The sequence below is a fragment of the Lactuca virosa genome, chromosome 7 (genome assembly GCF_052849685.1).
Source record: "Lactuca virosa cultivar CGN04683 chromosome 7, Lactuca_virosa_CGN04683_v6, whole genome shotgun sequence".
NCBI lineage: Eukaryota > Viridiplantae > Streptophyta > Magnoliopsida > Asterales > Asteraceae > Lactuca > Lactuca virosa.
In genome coordinates, this window is record NC_136432.1 from 123,947,909 (window position 1) to 123,966,055 (window position 18,147).

The following is an 18,147-nucleotide window of genomic DNA, read 5'->3' on the forward strand; positions in this document are numbered from 1 at the left end:
ACCGAACAGCCAGGTCCAAGCGAACCTCCAAAAGAAAGTTCTATATTTCAGGGGGAGTGTTCATCCACATCAGATAACCCTGATTCGTCTTTCCAGGAGGGAAATCCATCACCATCTAAGACCCATGACGTCTCATTCGAGGGGGAGCATTCTGATCCTGATGTTGAAATCGTCTCATCATTCGAGGGGGAGAATCATAATACGAATGATGATTCGGATTTTCAATCAGAATTGGAAGAGGAAATCAATGCTGAATTGGATCCAGCCTATGATCCAAACTGTTGGATATAGTGTCTAAGTCCATAACTCCAAGAAGTTTGTGACTATTCTCTCAAGTTTCCAAGTTTGTGGTGATTTATGACTTCCATTTGAGGCATCCACATTATTGGTGCTAGGCTCTCAAACTTCAAGCAATCAACTACTACTACAAGGTAAGTAATTCTACTAGTTTTATTTGATTCAAGTACCCCATGCCATGCTAGTTAGGATAAGAACCTTAGAAAAATAATTATTTGCATGTATCATAGTCAAACATAGATCCAAGGTTTCTAGGGTTGCATGTACACCATAGGAGTGTTAGAATGCTCAAAATCCATCAGTGGTATCAGAGTCAGGTTTGTTTATTTGATACTTGATGCAAAAAAAAAAAAAGAAAAAAAAAAAATAAATAAAACTTGAAAATCGAAGTAATGTTCAAAAGCTCGTATCAAAATTTCAAGTTTTGTATATGTACTTACGATTCTTGAAATTTTGATATGAACACTCAAAAACATATGACTTTAGAAGATCATAGAAATTATGTGCTAATAATTGATTAGATTAATTCTTGATCTTTATGTGTTTTAATGGAGTCCATAACTAGTTCTTAAGTTATGGATAACCAAAAGTCACATTTATAAATAACCATTAAAAGAACACATAGGTTACAAAAAATGAAGAGTCTTCATTTTTAATTACCATTAACTCATAAGTTATGAGAAATGAAAAGTTTTGAAAGTTTACAAAACTTGCCCTCAAGTTTTGGAACATGTAAAGTCATATTAAAAACTTTAGTTCCAACCCCTAGAATTTTAAAAGTTAAAATTCAACCCTTATACTTTATAATATTATAAGTTTAATAATATTTATATATGTATAAGATCAAGTCGTCTTACCGCTAGTACGCCTCATTCACGATGCCGGTCTATAAGGGGGGTATAAGGTTGTTGGCTATAAAATGGCAACTTAATGGGTGTCCACTCTCACCCACCGCTTCCTTGATCGGTGGAGGGTCGTTAGCCGAACGGGTAGGACAAGGACTTATAAATTCTCATTAAAAGTATAATGATAATACTAAAGTAACTAAACTTTATTGAATTCCCAATCTTAGTTATTTTAGGAAAATGTGAATAAGGTGCTAATCCATGAAATTACACTTTACACTTTGTTTAAGTCGTTAGTGGAGTGTGTGTGGTTAACCGGCACACTAACTTGAACTTAAAAAGGTAAGTAAAGGGTGAATTAATGTTTACCATAGTATCGATGGAGCGTGTGTGGTTAACCGGCACATCGATTGAGGGGTAATACATTAAGGGTACCAAGTAATTTGCATGGTTACTTCACACCTTGTTTTGTGATCCTCGGCATCCCAGTCACAAAACTTGAAGGGCACACTCGAGATTCAAACATGACATTGAAGAAAGTTCAATGAATCTCAAAGAATCTAGGAGTTTCTAAACCAATTAAAACCTAATTAAATATTTCGTTTTTCATGGAGGAAATTGGTGAATCGTCATTCACCTACCTTCAAATATCTTATAGCTTAGATTACGGCATCCCTCTTCTAAGTTATAAAATATTGTGTTGGGTCCTAGCCTTAATATTACGTTTTGGTGTTTTGTTAAGGACTATCTCTATATCTAATCTAATCTATTCCCTCTTCTTTTCAGATGTCTTCCAATAACAATGCTTCTGGCTCAAAGCCTACTAGCTCCTTCTCTCTCATGAATCTTTGTGGGAGAGTCATCTTTGGTGGGTCCAACTTTACAGATTGGATCAGAAACATCAGGATGGTCACTCGGTATGAGAACAAAGAATATGTTCTCGACAAGGAGCTGAAGGTACCTGAGCCAACTGCTACTCCTAAAGAGCTTGCTGAATATGAGGTACATGAAAGAGATGCTACAAAAGTGGCATGCATCATGATGGCCACCATGACAGCCGAGGTCCAAAAGTCCTATGAGGACTATTATCCTTTGGAGATGCACCAGGACTTGATGGACCGCTACCATCAAAGTGCTCGTCAAGAGCGATATGAAATAATCTCCTCCATGATAACAACCCGAATGAAGGATGGTGAACCCATCACGGGCCACATGAAGAAAATACAAAGATATGTGGACCGTTTACTGAAGCTGAATGTGAACTTCCCTGAGGGGTTAGAAATAAACATCATTTTGCACTCCTTGCCATCGTGTTATGATCAATTCCGCATGACATATCACATGAACAAGGAAGAACTCACCCTCAGCAAACTTCAAGGAGTCTTGAAGACCGCCGAAAGTGGTCTAAAGGGTAAGTCGGTTGTTACTACTCCTACTCCTACTCCAACTGCGGCCAATGTCTTGGCAATCGGGCATGGCAAAGGGAAGAAGAGAAAGAACCCTTCTAAGGGTACCAAGGGTAAGACCCTTGAAGGCTCCTCTTCAAGCAAAACCAAGAAAGGTTTTGTCACTCCTTCTCCTAACCCTAATGAGGCTGAATGCTTCTATTGCCATGAAAAGTCGCACTGGAAGCGAAACTGCCCAAAGTACCAGCAAGATTTGAAGGATGGGAAAGTAAAACCCAACCATGCAGGTATATACACTATATTGTCTAATAACTCGCCTCATTCTAAGTCTTGGGTCCTTGATACAGGTTGTGGTATTCACATATGTTGTGATTTGCAGGGACTAAAAAGAAGTGAGAATGTGGAGCAGGGAAAGATAAACTTGATCATGGGAAAGAGGAAAGCTTCACCTGTCACCAAGATAGGAGTTTATTCCTTAGTGCTAAATAGTGGGTTTACATTAGATTTGAATAAATGTTATTATTCGCCAGAAATGGCAAGAAATGTTATTTCCTTTCATGCATTGTATAAACAAGGTTTTACCTTTTATTTTGATAATAATAATGGTAGTATTGATGCTTTCTTTAATAATGTTCTTTATTTTAAAGCATTAGCTTGTGATGGCGTGTATGAAACTGTATCTGTTGTAGATAATCTAGGAAATAATGTATTGTGTATTAACTCTTCCACTAGCTTAGATAAATCATCCTTATGGCATTGTTGTCTTGGACATGTAAGCAAGAAACGCATAGGCCAACTCCAAAAGAATGGAGTCTTGGAGTCATTTGACCTAACATCAGATGATAGTTGTGAATCTTGTTTGCTTGGTAAAATGACAAAGTCACCTTTTACTGGCACTTGTGCTAGGGGTGAAGGTTTGTTCGACCTCATACACACGGATGTGTGTGGACCCTTCAGAACCGCCACAAGAGATGCTAATCGGTTCTATGTGACTTTTACTGATGATTTTAGTAGATATGGATATGTCTACCTAATCAAGCATAAGTCAGAAAACTTTGAGAAATTCAAAGAGTTTAAGCAAGAAGTGGAGAATCAGTTGGGCAGGAACATTAAGATGCTTCGATCCGATCGTGGTGGTGAGTATCTTAGTACTGAGTTCTTTGACCATCTTAAGGAATGTGGGATTGTCTCACAATTGACACCTCCTAGGACACCACAGTTGAATGGTGTAGCTGAGAGGCGCAATCGGACCTTGTTGGACATGGTTCGTTCCATGATGCGTCGAGCTTCGCTACCAATCTTATTTTGGGGGTATGCCTTAGAGACTGCCGCCCATATCCTTAATCTAGTCCCTACAAAGAAGGTTGCCAAAACACCTCACAAGTTGTGGACTGCAAAAGTTCCCAATCTAGACCACATCAAGATTTGGGATTGCGAGGCTTTCGTGAGACGCGAGACTCACGATAAGCTTGAACCCCGAAGCGAAAGGTGTATTTTCATCGGCTACCCATAGAAATCCTTTGGTTACATCTTCTACAGACCCAGTGATAATGTGGTCTTTGTAGCAAGAAGATGATTCTTTCGAGAGAGAGAATTCATGAGCCAAGGAGACAGTGGGAGGCAAATTGACCTTGAGGAAATTCAAGAGTCAAGTGGTGAAGGAACCTCAAACCCTAGCCCTCAACCTGAGGGGGAAACTCATGTTGAGCCGACTGAAGAATCTATACTACTGAGGAGTTCCACCAGAGTTAGGAATGCACCTGAGCATTATTATAGTTTTCATATTACTGCAGAAGGTGAGACACTTATAAGTGATAACACACTGGTAAATCTAGATGAGCCTAACAGCGACACGGAAGCCATGGCAGGCCCTGAGGCTGCTAAATGGAAAGAGGCTATGGATAGCGAGATACAGTCCATGTATGACAATCAAGTTTGGAACTTGGTTGACAATGTACCTGATCGTAAGATAGTTGGGTGCAAATGGATCTTCAAGAAGAAGACCGACATGGATGGTAATGTACACACTTATAAGGCACGACTGGTTGCAAAGGGTTATTCTCAAACTCCGGGAGTTGATTATGATGAGACCTTTTCACCAGTGGCCAAGATTAAGTCTATTAGGGTTCTGTTAGCCATTGCTGCATTTCATGATTATGAAATATGGCAAATGGATGTCAAAACCGCTTTCCTTAATGGAAAGTTGGCTGAAGATGTTTACATGGTTTAGCCAGAGGGTTTTGTCAGTACAGAGTACCCCAGTAGAGTGTGTAAGCTCGAGAAATCCATTTATGGATTAAACAGGCACCTCGCAGATGGAATCTTTGCTTTGATGAGAAAGTCAAAGAATTTGGCTTTTCAAGGAGTGAAGATGAATCTTGTGTCTATATCAAAGCTAGCGGCAGTATAGTCAGCTTTTTGGTACTATATGTGGATGACATACTACTCATAGGAAATGACATCCCAACCCTGCAGGAGGTAAAGTCCTGGCTTGGGAAGTGTTTCGCTATGAAGGACCTTGGAGAAGCTGCCTATATCCTAGGGATAAGGATTTTGAGAAACAGGAGTAAAAGACTAATTGGACTTAGTCAAAGCACCTATGTGGACAAAGTTTTGAAAAGGTTCAACATGCATAACTCCAAGAAAGGAGAGTTACCCATCCAGAGTAACGCCAGATTGAGTAAGACACAAAGCCCTAACACTGAGGCTGAGATAGCAGAAATGAGTCGAATACCTTATGCTTCAGCTGTAGGATCGATCATGTATGCTATGACGTGTACTCGACGTGATGTAGCCTTCGCTTTGAGCATGGTTAGAAGGTATCAGGGGAACCCTGGCAAGGCACACTGGACTGCGGTAAAGAATATCCTCAAGTACCTACGGAGGACTAAGGACTGGGTCCTTACACTCGGTGGCGGTGAGGACTTGAGAGTTGTAGGGTACAGTGATGCTAGCTTTCAGACTGACAGGGATAATTTCCGCTCTCAGTCGGGCTGGGTCTTTACTCTAAACGGAGGGGCAATTACTTGGAGAAGTTCCAAGCAGGAGACAGTGGCTGATTCCACTTGTGAATCAGAGTATATAGCAACAAGCGAGGCAGCAAAGGAGGCTATATGGCTAAAGAACTTCATCGGAGACCTTGGAGTTGTACCAGCTATAAAGGAGCCAATGGAGATTTTCTGTAACAGCAATAGTGCGGTTGCCTTAGCCAAGGAACCAAGAGATCATGGGAGATCCAGACACATTGACAGAAAATATCACTTCATCAGACATCGAATAGAAGAAGGAATCATCGTGGCAAAGAGGGTATCATCGGATGAGAACCCAGCAGATCCCCTCACGAAGGGACTGACTCGGGCTAAGCATCTCCATCATGCTCGGAGCATAGGGCTGAAGGATGATATTAGTTTTAGTAGTTAGATAATCTTGAAATTTGTAAAATGTAATTGACATTTGATGATAAATAAAAGTTGTTATTTACGAGTAAAGTGTTGCTATCTCTTGTCAATCGTTTACTATTATTTCTTTTTGCATGTTTTGACTTCCAGAATAATTATGTTATGGTTTATATCATATTATTCAAACTCTCCACAGTCGGTGATATGTTGGAAGTAGATATGAATCAAGACTGTCATGGGTTGGCTTGTAGAGGTCTAAGATGTTAGACAAAGCAGGGCTACAACACTCATGAGTGCTCATAAGTTCTGAGTATTGGATTCAACCCACGCTCACTTGTATCACTTCATGGAATTCATCTCGAGTGATCGTGAGACGGTAATATCATATAAGTCTTCAAACCTAGAGATATGATTTGTTGCCTATGAGTTGGTTATGCATTGATTGCACGAAAATGCATTGGTAACTCGATGTTATAAACTGTGCCTTTGTGTGTAGTTCAACAAGTAGTAGTGCAAACATATGAGTCGAAGTTTATCTGTTCCTTCTAGGATTAGAAGTGATATCCGGGCCCCTCAATGATTTTGTTTTGACCTATGTACCGGGCCCGGTCAGAACTAAATTGATGTGTTCAGTTAAGTTCTATGTCAAACAAATCAGAAATCCGGAAACAAATGCTGGACAATAAGCAAGACCATGTTCCATGTATTTGTCCGGCTGATATCTAGAACAGAGGATTATATGATCACTTATCTAAAATGGCGCTTCATAGTTCAACAAAGTTTAAAGAGCTACGATTGCTGATCGGTTCCTGAAGTCATACTTGCAACTATAGTTATTAGACTTATCCAAGTGGGAGACTGTTGGATATAGTGTCTAAGTCCATAACTATATTTGGTATGTACTTGACCCGACCCGGCATGGTCCATTTCGGTTGCACTTCACCCGAACAATTTATGGATAATCGTTTGAGAATAGTATAAGTTATGATTTATTAATATATTATAAGTCCTAATATATTAATATAAAATCATATTATTTAATTAGTATTGATCTATAATTAATTTAGAATTAATTTAGAGATCAAAAGTATGACTAATTAAATATGGGCTCTTGTATTTATATAGTGTGGGCTAATGCTTATTTGGAATGGGCTAGGCTTGCATGGAAAGTCCATGGATACTCCATGGAGCTTTAACCCATGGATCTCATGGAAATGAAAAGACATGGGTATTAGGGTTTACATGGATGTAACCCTAATCCACCACACTATATAAAGGAGGCTTTGGTTCTTGAAATTGCACTAGTTGATGTGTGTAAACTAAGAGGGCCGATTGCAAGAAGTTTGTGACTATTCTCTCAAGTTTCCAAGTTTGTGGTGATTTGTGACTTCCATTTGAGGCATCCACATTATTGGTGCTAGGCTCTCAAACTCGAAGCAATCAACTACTACTACAAGGTAAGTAATTCTACTAGTTTTATTTGATTCAAGTACCCCATGCCATGCTAGTTAGGATAAGAACCTTGGAAAAATAATTATTTGCATGTATCTTAGTCAAACATAGATCCGAGGTTTCTAGGGTTGCATGTACACCATAGGAGTGTTAGAATGCTCAAAACCCATCACAAACTACCCTTCTCTCGCAAAATGGACAAGAGATCATCCAAAATCTCAAGTAATTGGTGAATCATCTGGGGGAGTCCTTACTCGGTCTCAAACAAAAGTGAAGCAAACTGCTCTGTTCTCTCAAGTAGAATTTTGCATGTTTTACTGATTCGTCTCAAAAATACAACCAAAAACGATTAATATTGCACTCGATCACTCAGATTGGGTACAAGAAATGCAAGACGAACTTCATGAGTTTGAGCGAAATCAAGTTTGGAGATTAATTCCCACACTAAAGGATACATCAATCGTTGGCTTAAAATGGGTCTTCAGAAACAAAATGGATAAAGAAGGGAATGTGATTCGTAATAAGGCGAGGTTGGTTGTGAAAGGATATTGTCTGGAAGAAGGTATAGACTATGAAGAAACCTTCGCACCAGTGGCAAGGTTAGAATCAGTGTGAATCTTTCTGGCATATGCTGCACACAAAAAAATTTGAAGTGTTTCAAATGGATGTCAAGTGTGCATTCCTGAATGGAGAACTAGAGGAGACGGTATATGTTGAGCAACCACCAGGTTTCGTGAACAAAAAGTATCCTGATCACTGCTATATTCTAGATAAAGCTGTCTATGGGTTGAAGCAAGCTCCTAGAGCTTGGTATGAAACCCTTAGTCGATTTCTAAAAATGTCCAAGTTTAAACAAGGTTCGGTTGACCCAACCTTCTTTCGCAAGAAAGAGGGTGACCACTTAATGATCATCCAAATTTACATCGATGACATCATCTTTGGTTCCACGAATCCCAGTTTAACAACTGAATTTAGGAAGTTGATGGAGACTAAGTTTGAGATGAGTTCAATGGGTCCAATTAACTTCTTCCTTGGCTTGAATATTAGACAGGGACCCGAAGGCATATTTATCAATCAGGAGGCCTACACAAAGATACTGCTAGCGAAGTTTTGGCATGATGGGTGATTCCAAAGTAAAAGTTCCCATGGCATTTGGAACGAAGTTAACACCCTATTTGGAGAAACCGGTTGTTGATATGACTCTTTATCGGCAAATGATAGGGTATCTAATGTATCTAACAGCTAGTCGACCAGACATAATGTTTTCTGTGTGTTATTGTGCTAGGTTCCAAGCTAATCCACGCTAACGTCATATGGTGGCTGTCAAGAACATCTTCAGATACTTGAAGCGAACCTCTTCTCTCGGTCTATGGTATCCGGCTAAATCAGGATTTATCGTACATGCATTCTCTAATGCTAACCTTGCAGGATGTAGTTTGGACCGAAAAAGCAACACAGGAGGATGTCAATTCCTAGATGGTAAACTCGTCAACTGGAAATCCAAGAAACAAACATGCATTTCGCTCTCTACAGCCGAAGCTGAGTATACTGCTCCAACATCTTGCACTTCCCAGGTCATTTGGATCCAAAGCCAATTAAGAGATTATGGCTTGAATATGAAGAAGATTCCTCTTTATTGCAACTCTGAAAGTGCCATCAGAATTTGTCATAATCCAGTGCAATATTCCAAGACGAAACACATAGCACTGAGATATCACTTCATCAAGGATCACGTAGAAGACGGGAATGTTGAAATTGACTTCGTTCGGTCCTCTGATCAATTGGCTGACATCTTTACTAAGGCCTTGCCTGAAACATCGTTTAATAAAATACTACAAGGCTTAGGAATTATGGAAGCTAAGTCAGTTCCCAAACCACACTCATTTCATTAAGTATAACTTTCGCTTTCGCTTTCTTAAAATTTTCTAACAACCAAAATGAGTCGAACGTTCGGTCTATTTCGGCTCCTAATTTTTCGAGAACCGAAATGAACCGAAGGCTCGGTCTATTTCGCCTCTTCTAATTTTTCAAAGCCAGCGATTGTTTCATCTTCTGGTTTGGAACTCACATAACCTCTGTTTTAATTTCTTATTCAGACAAATTTCATAAAATCCAAAAATATTTTCTTTTTATAATTCAGTATCACAGATGCACTTTCATGATGGAGCTGGGGCAGGTATAAATTTTCTATCTATGTAATAGCTAAGTGTCCCTAGAAGCATGCTGCTGCATGTCGACCGAAGACTCCAAGACTTTGAGTGAAGCCTTAATGATTCGATATATACCTATCATTTCTTCCCAATTAGGCTGTTAAATTCACTCAAGTCATGAGCTACCTTACTCTTCTCATATTGAGTTAAGAGTTGTCTGCTTGGTCTATCTTTATAGAAGAGGTACTTTCGGTTCTTTAACCACCTATTATCATTTCTCCATCTCATTTCGGTTCATAATCGTAACCCTTGAGACTCTCAGCTTTTACCACTGAGGTTTATGCTTAAACAACATCTGTGTTGATGATCTTAGTTTCGTTTCACCACGTGCTAAATGAGACCCAAAAACCAATACCTTAAATGAATTGACGGTCTATACTTTAAAATCTTTTTATTTTTGTGAAATCTTTATGAATTATCTAAAACCAAGATTTTTCTTCCCAAAAGATCCAATTTTTTTTTTTTTTTTGTTTTTTTTTGTTTTTTGTTTTTTTTTTAAGATTTCAACATCATTCTCACCAAGTCACTGAATATATTATCCCACCTACTTGTTCAATAGGCCACACTAGTCTCACAAGTACTTCATCCAACTTTCGGTCTTATGTTAAGTACTGAAGTTCGGTTGAAGAGAAGCCACCCATTATAGCATACATTTGAAAAGATGCCTTTCAATGTTTCTTAATAATAATTTGATCGTATTTCAACGGGAAACCACACAAACACTTCTAAGTCTCTCTTGACTTTGAAGGAAGCGATTCGTGCCCGGGATCCATAGTTTTGTGTCTATATAGACATCACTTAAATCCCACAAATAATTTGCTTTATTTCTTTTCAATTGACACACTCTTGCACAAAGATCTTTATGATTTTTCACAAATCTTAATCGTGGTACAAACATATATTTCTCAAATATAGCGCTCGGTTCAATTTGGTGTGGTGGTACACTATATTGGGAGCGAAGGGAATATCCATATGAAGCGAAAGGATGACTCGACATTTCATAGGGAATTTGGATCGTTTGAAAATTTAAATGGAAGATGAAAGGATAAGGCTTGAAAGGCGCATGAATTTGAATCGTCTCCATTCTTACGCCGCCTGACACTCTTTTCGGGGTAACAGTTGTCAAATCGCGCTTTTTCAGGCGATACGTCAGCGGATTGTGCACTCATCACTCCGGATTGTTCTCTCACATGGTAATGGTATAAAACGATTTCTCAACTTCTTTTTATACTCTTATCACTTCCGAATCCTCTCAAGAGCTATACGGCGTATTCTCTCTCTACTGTTCATCTTCTTCTTCAAGATCATCAATGGCGGATTCCTCTTCGGTTCATGAACAGACTGTTCAGTCATCTCTTCTCACAATCAAACCAAATCAGAACCTCATCATTAATCTATCACCGTTCCAGTATGATCCATATAAGCTGCAAGTGGTTGAATGCCTCAAATATTCACCACTTGTCGTTGCGCTATCCAAGGTGGAGTACGTTCCAATGTCGTTGCTCTCTCAAGTCTACTCAACTGCTGTCTACGACAAAGTCAAGGAGAGGATCTTCTTTGAGATCTTCAATCACAAAGCGTCAATTTCCAAAAATCAATTATGCCTGTTACTAAGGATGGCTGTCGATGACTCCATGATCAACCCTGATACCGTTTCGACTACTCAACTCTTCACAATGTTCTATGATATGGGGTATACAGAGGTTCTTTCTACTGTTACAAAGTTCAAGAAGTCGTGCCTTCCTCCTCAGTGGAATGGACTTTTTACCCTCCTCTTCAAGGGCTTATCAGAGAGGGTTGCTGGTTCCGATGGGGCGAGCCAGGCGTTTATGACCCTTCTTTATGGTCTGTACCATGGGGTTAACATGGACTTTGGATGCATCTTATGGTCGCATTTGGTTCAAAGTCTCAGCTCTGCATCTCGCTATTCTGAAATCTCCTGTGCTAGGTTTTGGACCCTAGCTACTCACGGGGCAATGGAGAAATTTCAAGTTCCAACCATGGCGGACCCCTTAATGTCATCGATTGCTACTTTTCACACGACGAAGATCATCGTTTCTGATCCATCGAAGGTCATCTTTATTGGTTCGGTTCCGGAATCAATGTCCCATTGTGTCTCACCTGAAAGTAAATTGATGAATGAGTACAAGAAGCTCCCTCCTTCAGGACCAAGACAACTTACTCCAGAAATGCAAAGTTCGCTAGACAAAGCAGACAAACCAGCGAAAGGAGGGAAGAAGCCTGAAAAGAAAGGGGAGAAGGAAGGTGAATCCTCTAAAGTTTCTACTCCCAATAAGCGAAAGCCTGAGCAAACGGCTTCTTCGGCTCCAAAGAAACGAAAGACAAAGAAGAATGCGCACAAACCAAAGGCTCCTTCATCTAGTGACTCAGACTACGTTCCTTCTGATCCTTAGCTCGAACCAGAATCTGGTGATGACGATGTCTCTCAACACGAAAGTTCACTTCGCGGTAATTCGCCTCCTCCCTCACCAGATCATGATGGTAACCGAAACTCACCTCCACCTTCTCCTACCCAATCAGTTCCAATTACCATTGCTCCTTGTCCTCCTCCCATTTCTTCTACCACTACAACGTCAATTCCCATTCCAACTCATTTATTCACTGAGGTTACCACAACCACAACTACAACCACTACCGCTACACTCAACCTCAAGTTCGTGTCAACATATCTGATATGGGGGCACCTACTTCAGAATCTGAACTCCTAATTAATTCATAAACTTTATCCCCACCTCTCTCACATGAATCTGACACTGTTCTTGGTGGAGCAGAATTGGAGTTTGATTCAGTTTATTTTAGCCCATATCATGTTCAAAGCGATGATGATGATGATGCTCCGGTCACGAAGAAGCATCTAAAGAACCTCAATGACAAACTTGATCAGATGCTCGCTTCTTTCTCCTCTCCTCCAACTCAGGTGTATTCTGAAGCTGCAATCAAGGCTCTATTGGCAACCTTTGTCAAAGAACATGATTCTACCATTTCTAATGTTGTTAAAGTTGTGGACGCTTCCACTTCTTCCTGCCAGAAGGCTACTATGGCAGTTGATGAATCAACAAAAGATTGCGAGCAAGCCACCGCATCAAATCCGACTACACTGAGCTCATGTTTTCCTTGATTTCCTTCAGGCTGCAGCACAGAAGAATGCTCAGATGGTCAATACTTCGGTTGATACTCTTACCAGCTCGCTTCAAGCTGAAAAGAAGCATTTTGAGGAAGCACGCCACGGCATCAAATCCGACTACACTGAGCTTCAAACTTCCATCAATCAACGCCTTGATAAACTTCAAGCTGATTTAGCCATGGAGAACAAACTCATGGATGAACTGGCTCTCAGGACCACTAAAGTTAAGACACAAGCTTTGAAGCTCACTCAGGCTCTAAAAGAGAATGATGAACTCAAAACAGAGCGAGCTGTCATCAAAATCAGCGTTGGTGATGTGCATTCCATTCTTCTGCATCTTCTGGAAGCGCATGACTCCGTTCTCACTATCTCGGTTCGACGACACTTGGGTGAGAAGTTGAGACCTGCTCTAGACATTCTAAGCAGGATTGAAGGTGTTCCAGAGACAGTTGTCCCTCCGAAACAAGGGGGAGAAGGTGCTAGCCAAGGTCAATCTCAACCACCTCCAACAAGCAAACCCATCTCACAGCCGAATGTCACGACTGAACCGAAGGGTAAGGAAGCTTCGGGAAGTATGAAGGACAAACGTAAAAATAAAATTGGTGATGATGATGAGGATGAAAAAGAAGATTTGATTGAAACCGAAGATGAAAAAGCTCCAACAATCGAAGATCGCAAAATCAAGCAGAATGATCGAGAGCTTGAAGAGAAACTTCGTGTCGCAGGGATTGCTATAGAGAAGGAAAGAAAACAAAATGATGCCTTGGAACGAAGGAAATCCATGGTCCCTTTATGGACAATGGAAAAACCTTTGAAGTAGGTAATCGAATCTCCAAGCACTTATTGGCTCGAACCAGTCCTTTCGTTCAATCTTGAAAATTCCAAGGATTCATAGTTTGACATGCCAATCACCCGAAAGGAATTCATATTTCATTGCTTCGAGTCAACTGTTGCCATCCCTTCTCCTAACCTGAAGGTTGATCGATACCTACTAGAGTATTATCTTACATTCTCTCAACCGCAATACCTATCTTGGAGTAATCATAAAATCACAACAGTCAAGGTTTTGAAACCCACTTCGGCAGGGAAGTTTATCAACGTCAAATTTAATGTGACTCGAGGCTCAGACAGCTCGGTCCATATGATTTCCTTTGCTAATCTGCCGAATCTGAATCCTCATGACTAGATTCTTCTGAACAACATCTTACTGACCAATCAACAAGAGTATGAGCCTATTATTGACCATATCAAGCGAATGCTGGTGTGCTATATGCTTGAAGTCGCGAAGATGGATCAAGAGATAACCTCTGCCCTGAGAAAGAAGCCCATTATCAAACCCATTGGGAAGGCAAGAGACATAAATGTGATGATGAAGGGAAAGATCGACCCACAGTTTCACACGGTCATGTTCACCAGGGCGATGGTCAAAAATGCCTGTGTGCTCTTGCTGACAAACACTTGTTCTCCACCCCATGCTTGGAGCATATTCTTGAGATTATATACAGGTGTGATCAGAACAGTGATGCAGAGGGGGAGATTCTTGAGTCCAAGTGATTGTGTTATTGGGCTTAGTGTTCGGCCCATTAGTATTCTCGGTCTGGGCCTGTCCAGCCGCGATATGTTTAGGGTTTAGTATATATATAGTGCATGCATGCATTATGTAAACAACGCTTTTGATAATTATTCTACTTATCGTACTGTAACCCTAGTCTATCTCTACAGTAGCAATTCACATTGAATTCTTCTGAGATAGAGCATATTAATTATCGATCTAAGCGAATTTTATTCTCATCACTTTGATCCTCACCTAGAGTTTCTGATGGATTTTAGGTACAACAAATAAACTAGAAAACAATTCCTAAGTTCACATGCAACCTACTTTGGATCTATGTTTTAACTATTGAACATACAACTTTGAATTGCAAAACAAGAACCCTAGAGGAGAGAGGCTAATTTCGAAATTAACAAACTAGGGTTTAGGGTTTACATACCTTTCAATTGTTATAGCAAACAATTGATAATCCTCTTGATCTTGATCTTGATCTTCTTGGAAACTTTAGCACCACAAGTGTAATGCCTCTAATGGAATCACACCCAAACTAGCAAGAAGGAAAGTAGAAGAGAGAGGGGAGAGGGAGTATGCAAAATCTCGGCCTTAGGGTTTCTTCAAAAGAAAGAGTCACCAAAAACATGAACCAGGAGGCTCCTTATATAGCTGAGGGATCTAGGGTTTAAGGGAAACCCTAGTTATCCTTTGCTTAGGGCCTAAGCAAACCTAAGGGCCTTATCCAAGCCCCTATGGACGAAATTATTAGGGTTTCCCCTAAAGATTTCGTCCACCCTCTTCCAAGGGGGTTCTAGAGCCTTCCACTCAACTATTAGATAATTGCAAACTAGTCCCTGCACCTTATAATTAATTCTTTTAACCCCAAAATCAATTCTGATTAATTTCTGGCTAACAATTAATTAAACATAATGATTTCTAATTAATATATTAATCCATTAACATATTAATAAATCATTTATATATATATTAATTAATCTTATAAATTAATATCTCTCCTTTCATAATTTCCTTGTCCAGTTGCTAGGTTGAGGGCAACCCAAAAGGACTGTGCTGCTATCAATTCAAGTACATACCAATTATAGTTAAGGGCTTAGACACCTAATCCAACAGTCTCCCACTTGGATAAGTCTGTAACTATAATTGCTAGTATGCCTTCTAAATTTGACCAGCAAATTGTAGCTTCCAAAAAGCTGCTATCGAACTCTGACCCAGTCAGTTATGTGTCCTAAGATAAGTGATCATATAACCCTTCGTTCTGCTTGATATCCCCAGACAAAAGACATGGAATATAATCAATCTCTTTGTCCAGAATCTATGTTTCCCGATTCCTGATTTGTGATGATGTAGGACTTCTAATTGAACACATCAATTTAGTCCTGGCTGGGCCCAGCACATAAGTCAACACCAAATCATCGAGGGGCCCACAGATATCGCTTTTCCTGTTAGGGAAAAAGGAACGAATAAACGTTGACTCATATGCTTGTATCTTTTACTCATCAAATTATGCATGACAATACGTTTTATAACACCAAGTTACTGATGCGTTTTCGTATCACCAATGCACAACCGACTTGTAAATTACAACTCATATATCTTCGTTTCAAGATTATAAGATATTATCGTCTCAGTATTACTCGTGATGAATTCCATGAAGTAATACTCTGAGCGTGGGTTTATCCAATACTCAAATCTCAATTTCTGAGTACTCATGAACATTGCAGCAATTCTATTGCCATGTCTATCCTTAGACAATCTGCAATTCAATTCATGACAGTCTTAATTCACTACTTACTTCCAAGAGTACGAGCGACTGTGGAGTTTGAATAATCTCATTATTCAGGAAGTAAAACATGCAAAAATGAAACACAATAATAAACAATTGACAAAAGGTAGTAGCCAAACTTATAAATAATACTTTATTATTTAATCACCAAAAGTCAATTACATTTACTTTGTTACAAGTTTCAAAAACTAATCTAACTACTAAAACTAATATCATCTTTCAGTCCTATGCTCCGAGCATGCTGAATATGCTTAGCCCTACTCAGACCCTTTGTGAGGGGATCTGCTGGGTTATCTTCAGATGACACCCTCTTTACTATAAGATGGCCTTCTTCAACTCTATGTCTGATGAAATGGTACTTTCTGTCGATATGTCTGGTCTTACCATGATCTCTCGGTTCCTTTGTCAAGGCAACCGCTCCTTCATTATCGCAGAACAGTTCCATAGGCTCCTGGATGGTTGGAACAACTCCGAGATCCCCGATGAAGTTCCTCAACCAAGCTGCTTCTTTCGACGCTTCACTTGCTGCAATGTACTCTGATTCACAAGTAGAATCAGCCACCGTATTTTGCTTGGAACTCTTCCAAGTAACTGCTCCTCCATTCAGTAAAAATACCCAGCCTGACTGAGAACGGAAGTTATCTCTATCCGTCTGAAAGCTGGCATCACTGTAACCATCTACTCTCAAAGTATCACTGCCACCAAGCACAAGAACCCAGTCCTTTGTCCTTCGCAAATACTTGAGCATATTCTTAACTGCTATCCAATGAGCTCTACCTGGGTTTCCCTGATAGCGACTGACCATGCTCAAAGCAAATGCCACATCAGGGCGAGTACATGTCATAGCGTACATGATCGATCCGACAGCGGAAGCATAAGGTACACGACTCATGTCATCTATTTCAACATCTGTACTCGGGCATTGAGTCTTACTCAATTTGGTATTGCTCTGGATAGGTAGCTCTCCCTTCTTGGAATTTTCCATACTAAACCTCTTTAGTACCTTATCCAAGTATGTGCTCTGACTAAGTCCAATTAGTCTCTTCTTTCTATCTCTCAATATTCTAATCCCAAGAATATAGGCAGCTTCTCCAAGGTCTTTCATGGCAAAACACTTTCCAAGCCAAGACTTAACTTCTTTCAAGGTTGGAACGTCGTTACCAATGAGTAATATGTCATCGACATACAACACCAGAAAAGTTACTATACTCCCACTAGCTTTGATATACACACAGAACTCATCTTCACTTCTAGAGAAACCAAATTCTTTGACTTTCTCATGGAAGCAAAGATTCCAACTGCGAGATGCTTGTTTCAATCCATAAATGGATTTCTCAAGCTTGCACACTCTATTAGGGAACTTTGCATCAACAAAACCCTCTGGCTGACTCATGTAAACATCTTCAGCCAACTTCCCATTAAGGAAAGCAGTTTTGACATCCATCTGCCAGATTTCATAATCATGAAAGGCAGCTATGGCGAGCAATATCCTAATAGATTTAATCTTAGCCACTGGCGAGAAGGTTTCATCATAGTCAACCCCTGGGGTTTGAGTGAAACCTTTTGCAACCAGTCGAGCCTTGAATGTGTGCACATTTCCATCCATGTCTGTCTTCTTCTTGAAGATCCATTTGCACCCAACTGTCTTACGATCTGGTGCACTATCAACCAAATTCCAAACTTGGTTGTCATACATGGACATAATCTCGCTGTCCATTGCCTCTTTCCACTTGGAAGCCTCTGGACCTTCCATTGCTTCCTTATAAGTGACTGGTTCATCTAAGTTTACCAGTGTTCTGTCACTTATGAATGTGTCACCATCTGAAGTAATATGGAAACCATACAACTCAGGTGGCACACTCACCCTAGTGGATCTTCTAAGAGGTAATGAGTTATCGATTGGTTCAACAGGAACTGTTTCCTCTGGTTGAGTGCTAGTGTCATCTAAGGTTCCTTCATTGGCTGAATCTTGAATTTCTTCAAGGTCAATAGTGCTCCCACTGTCCTCTTTGAATATGAGCTCTCTTTCAAGAAAGACTCCTCT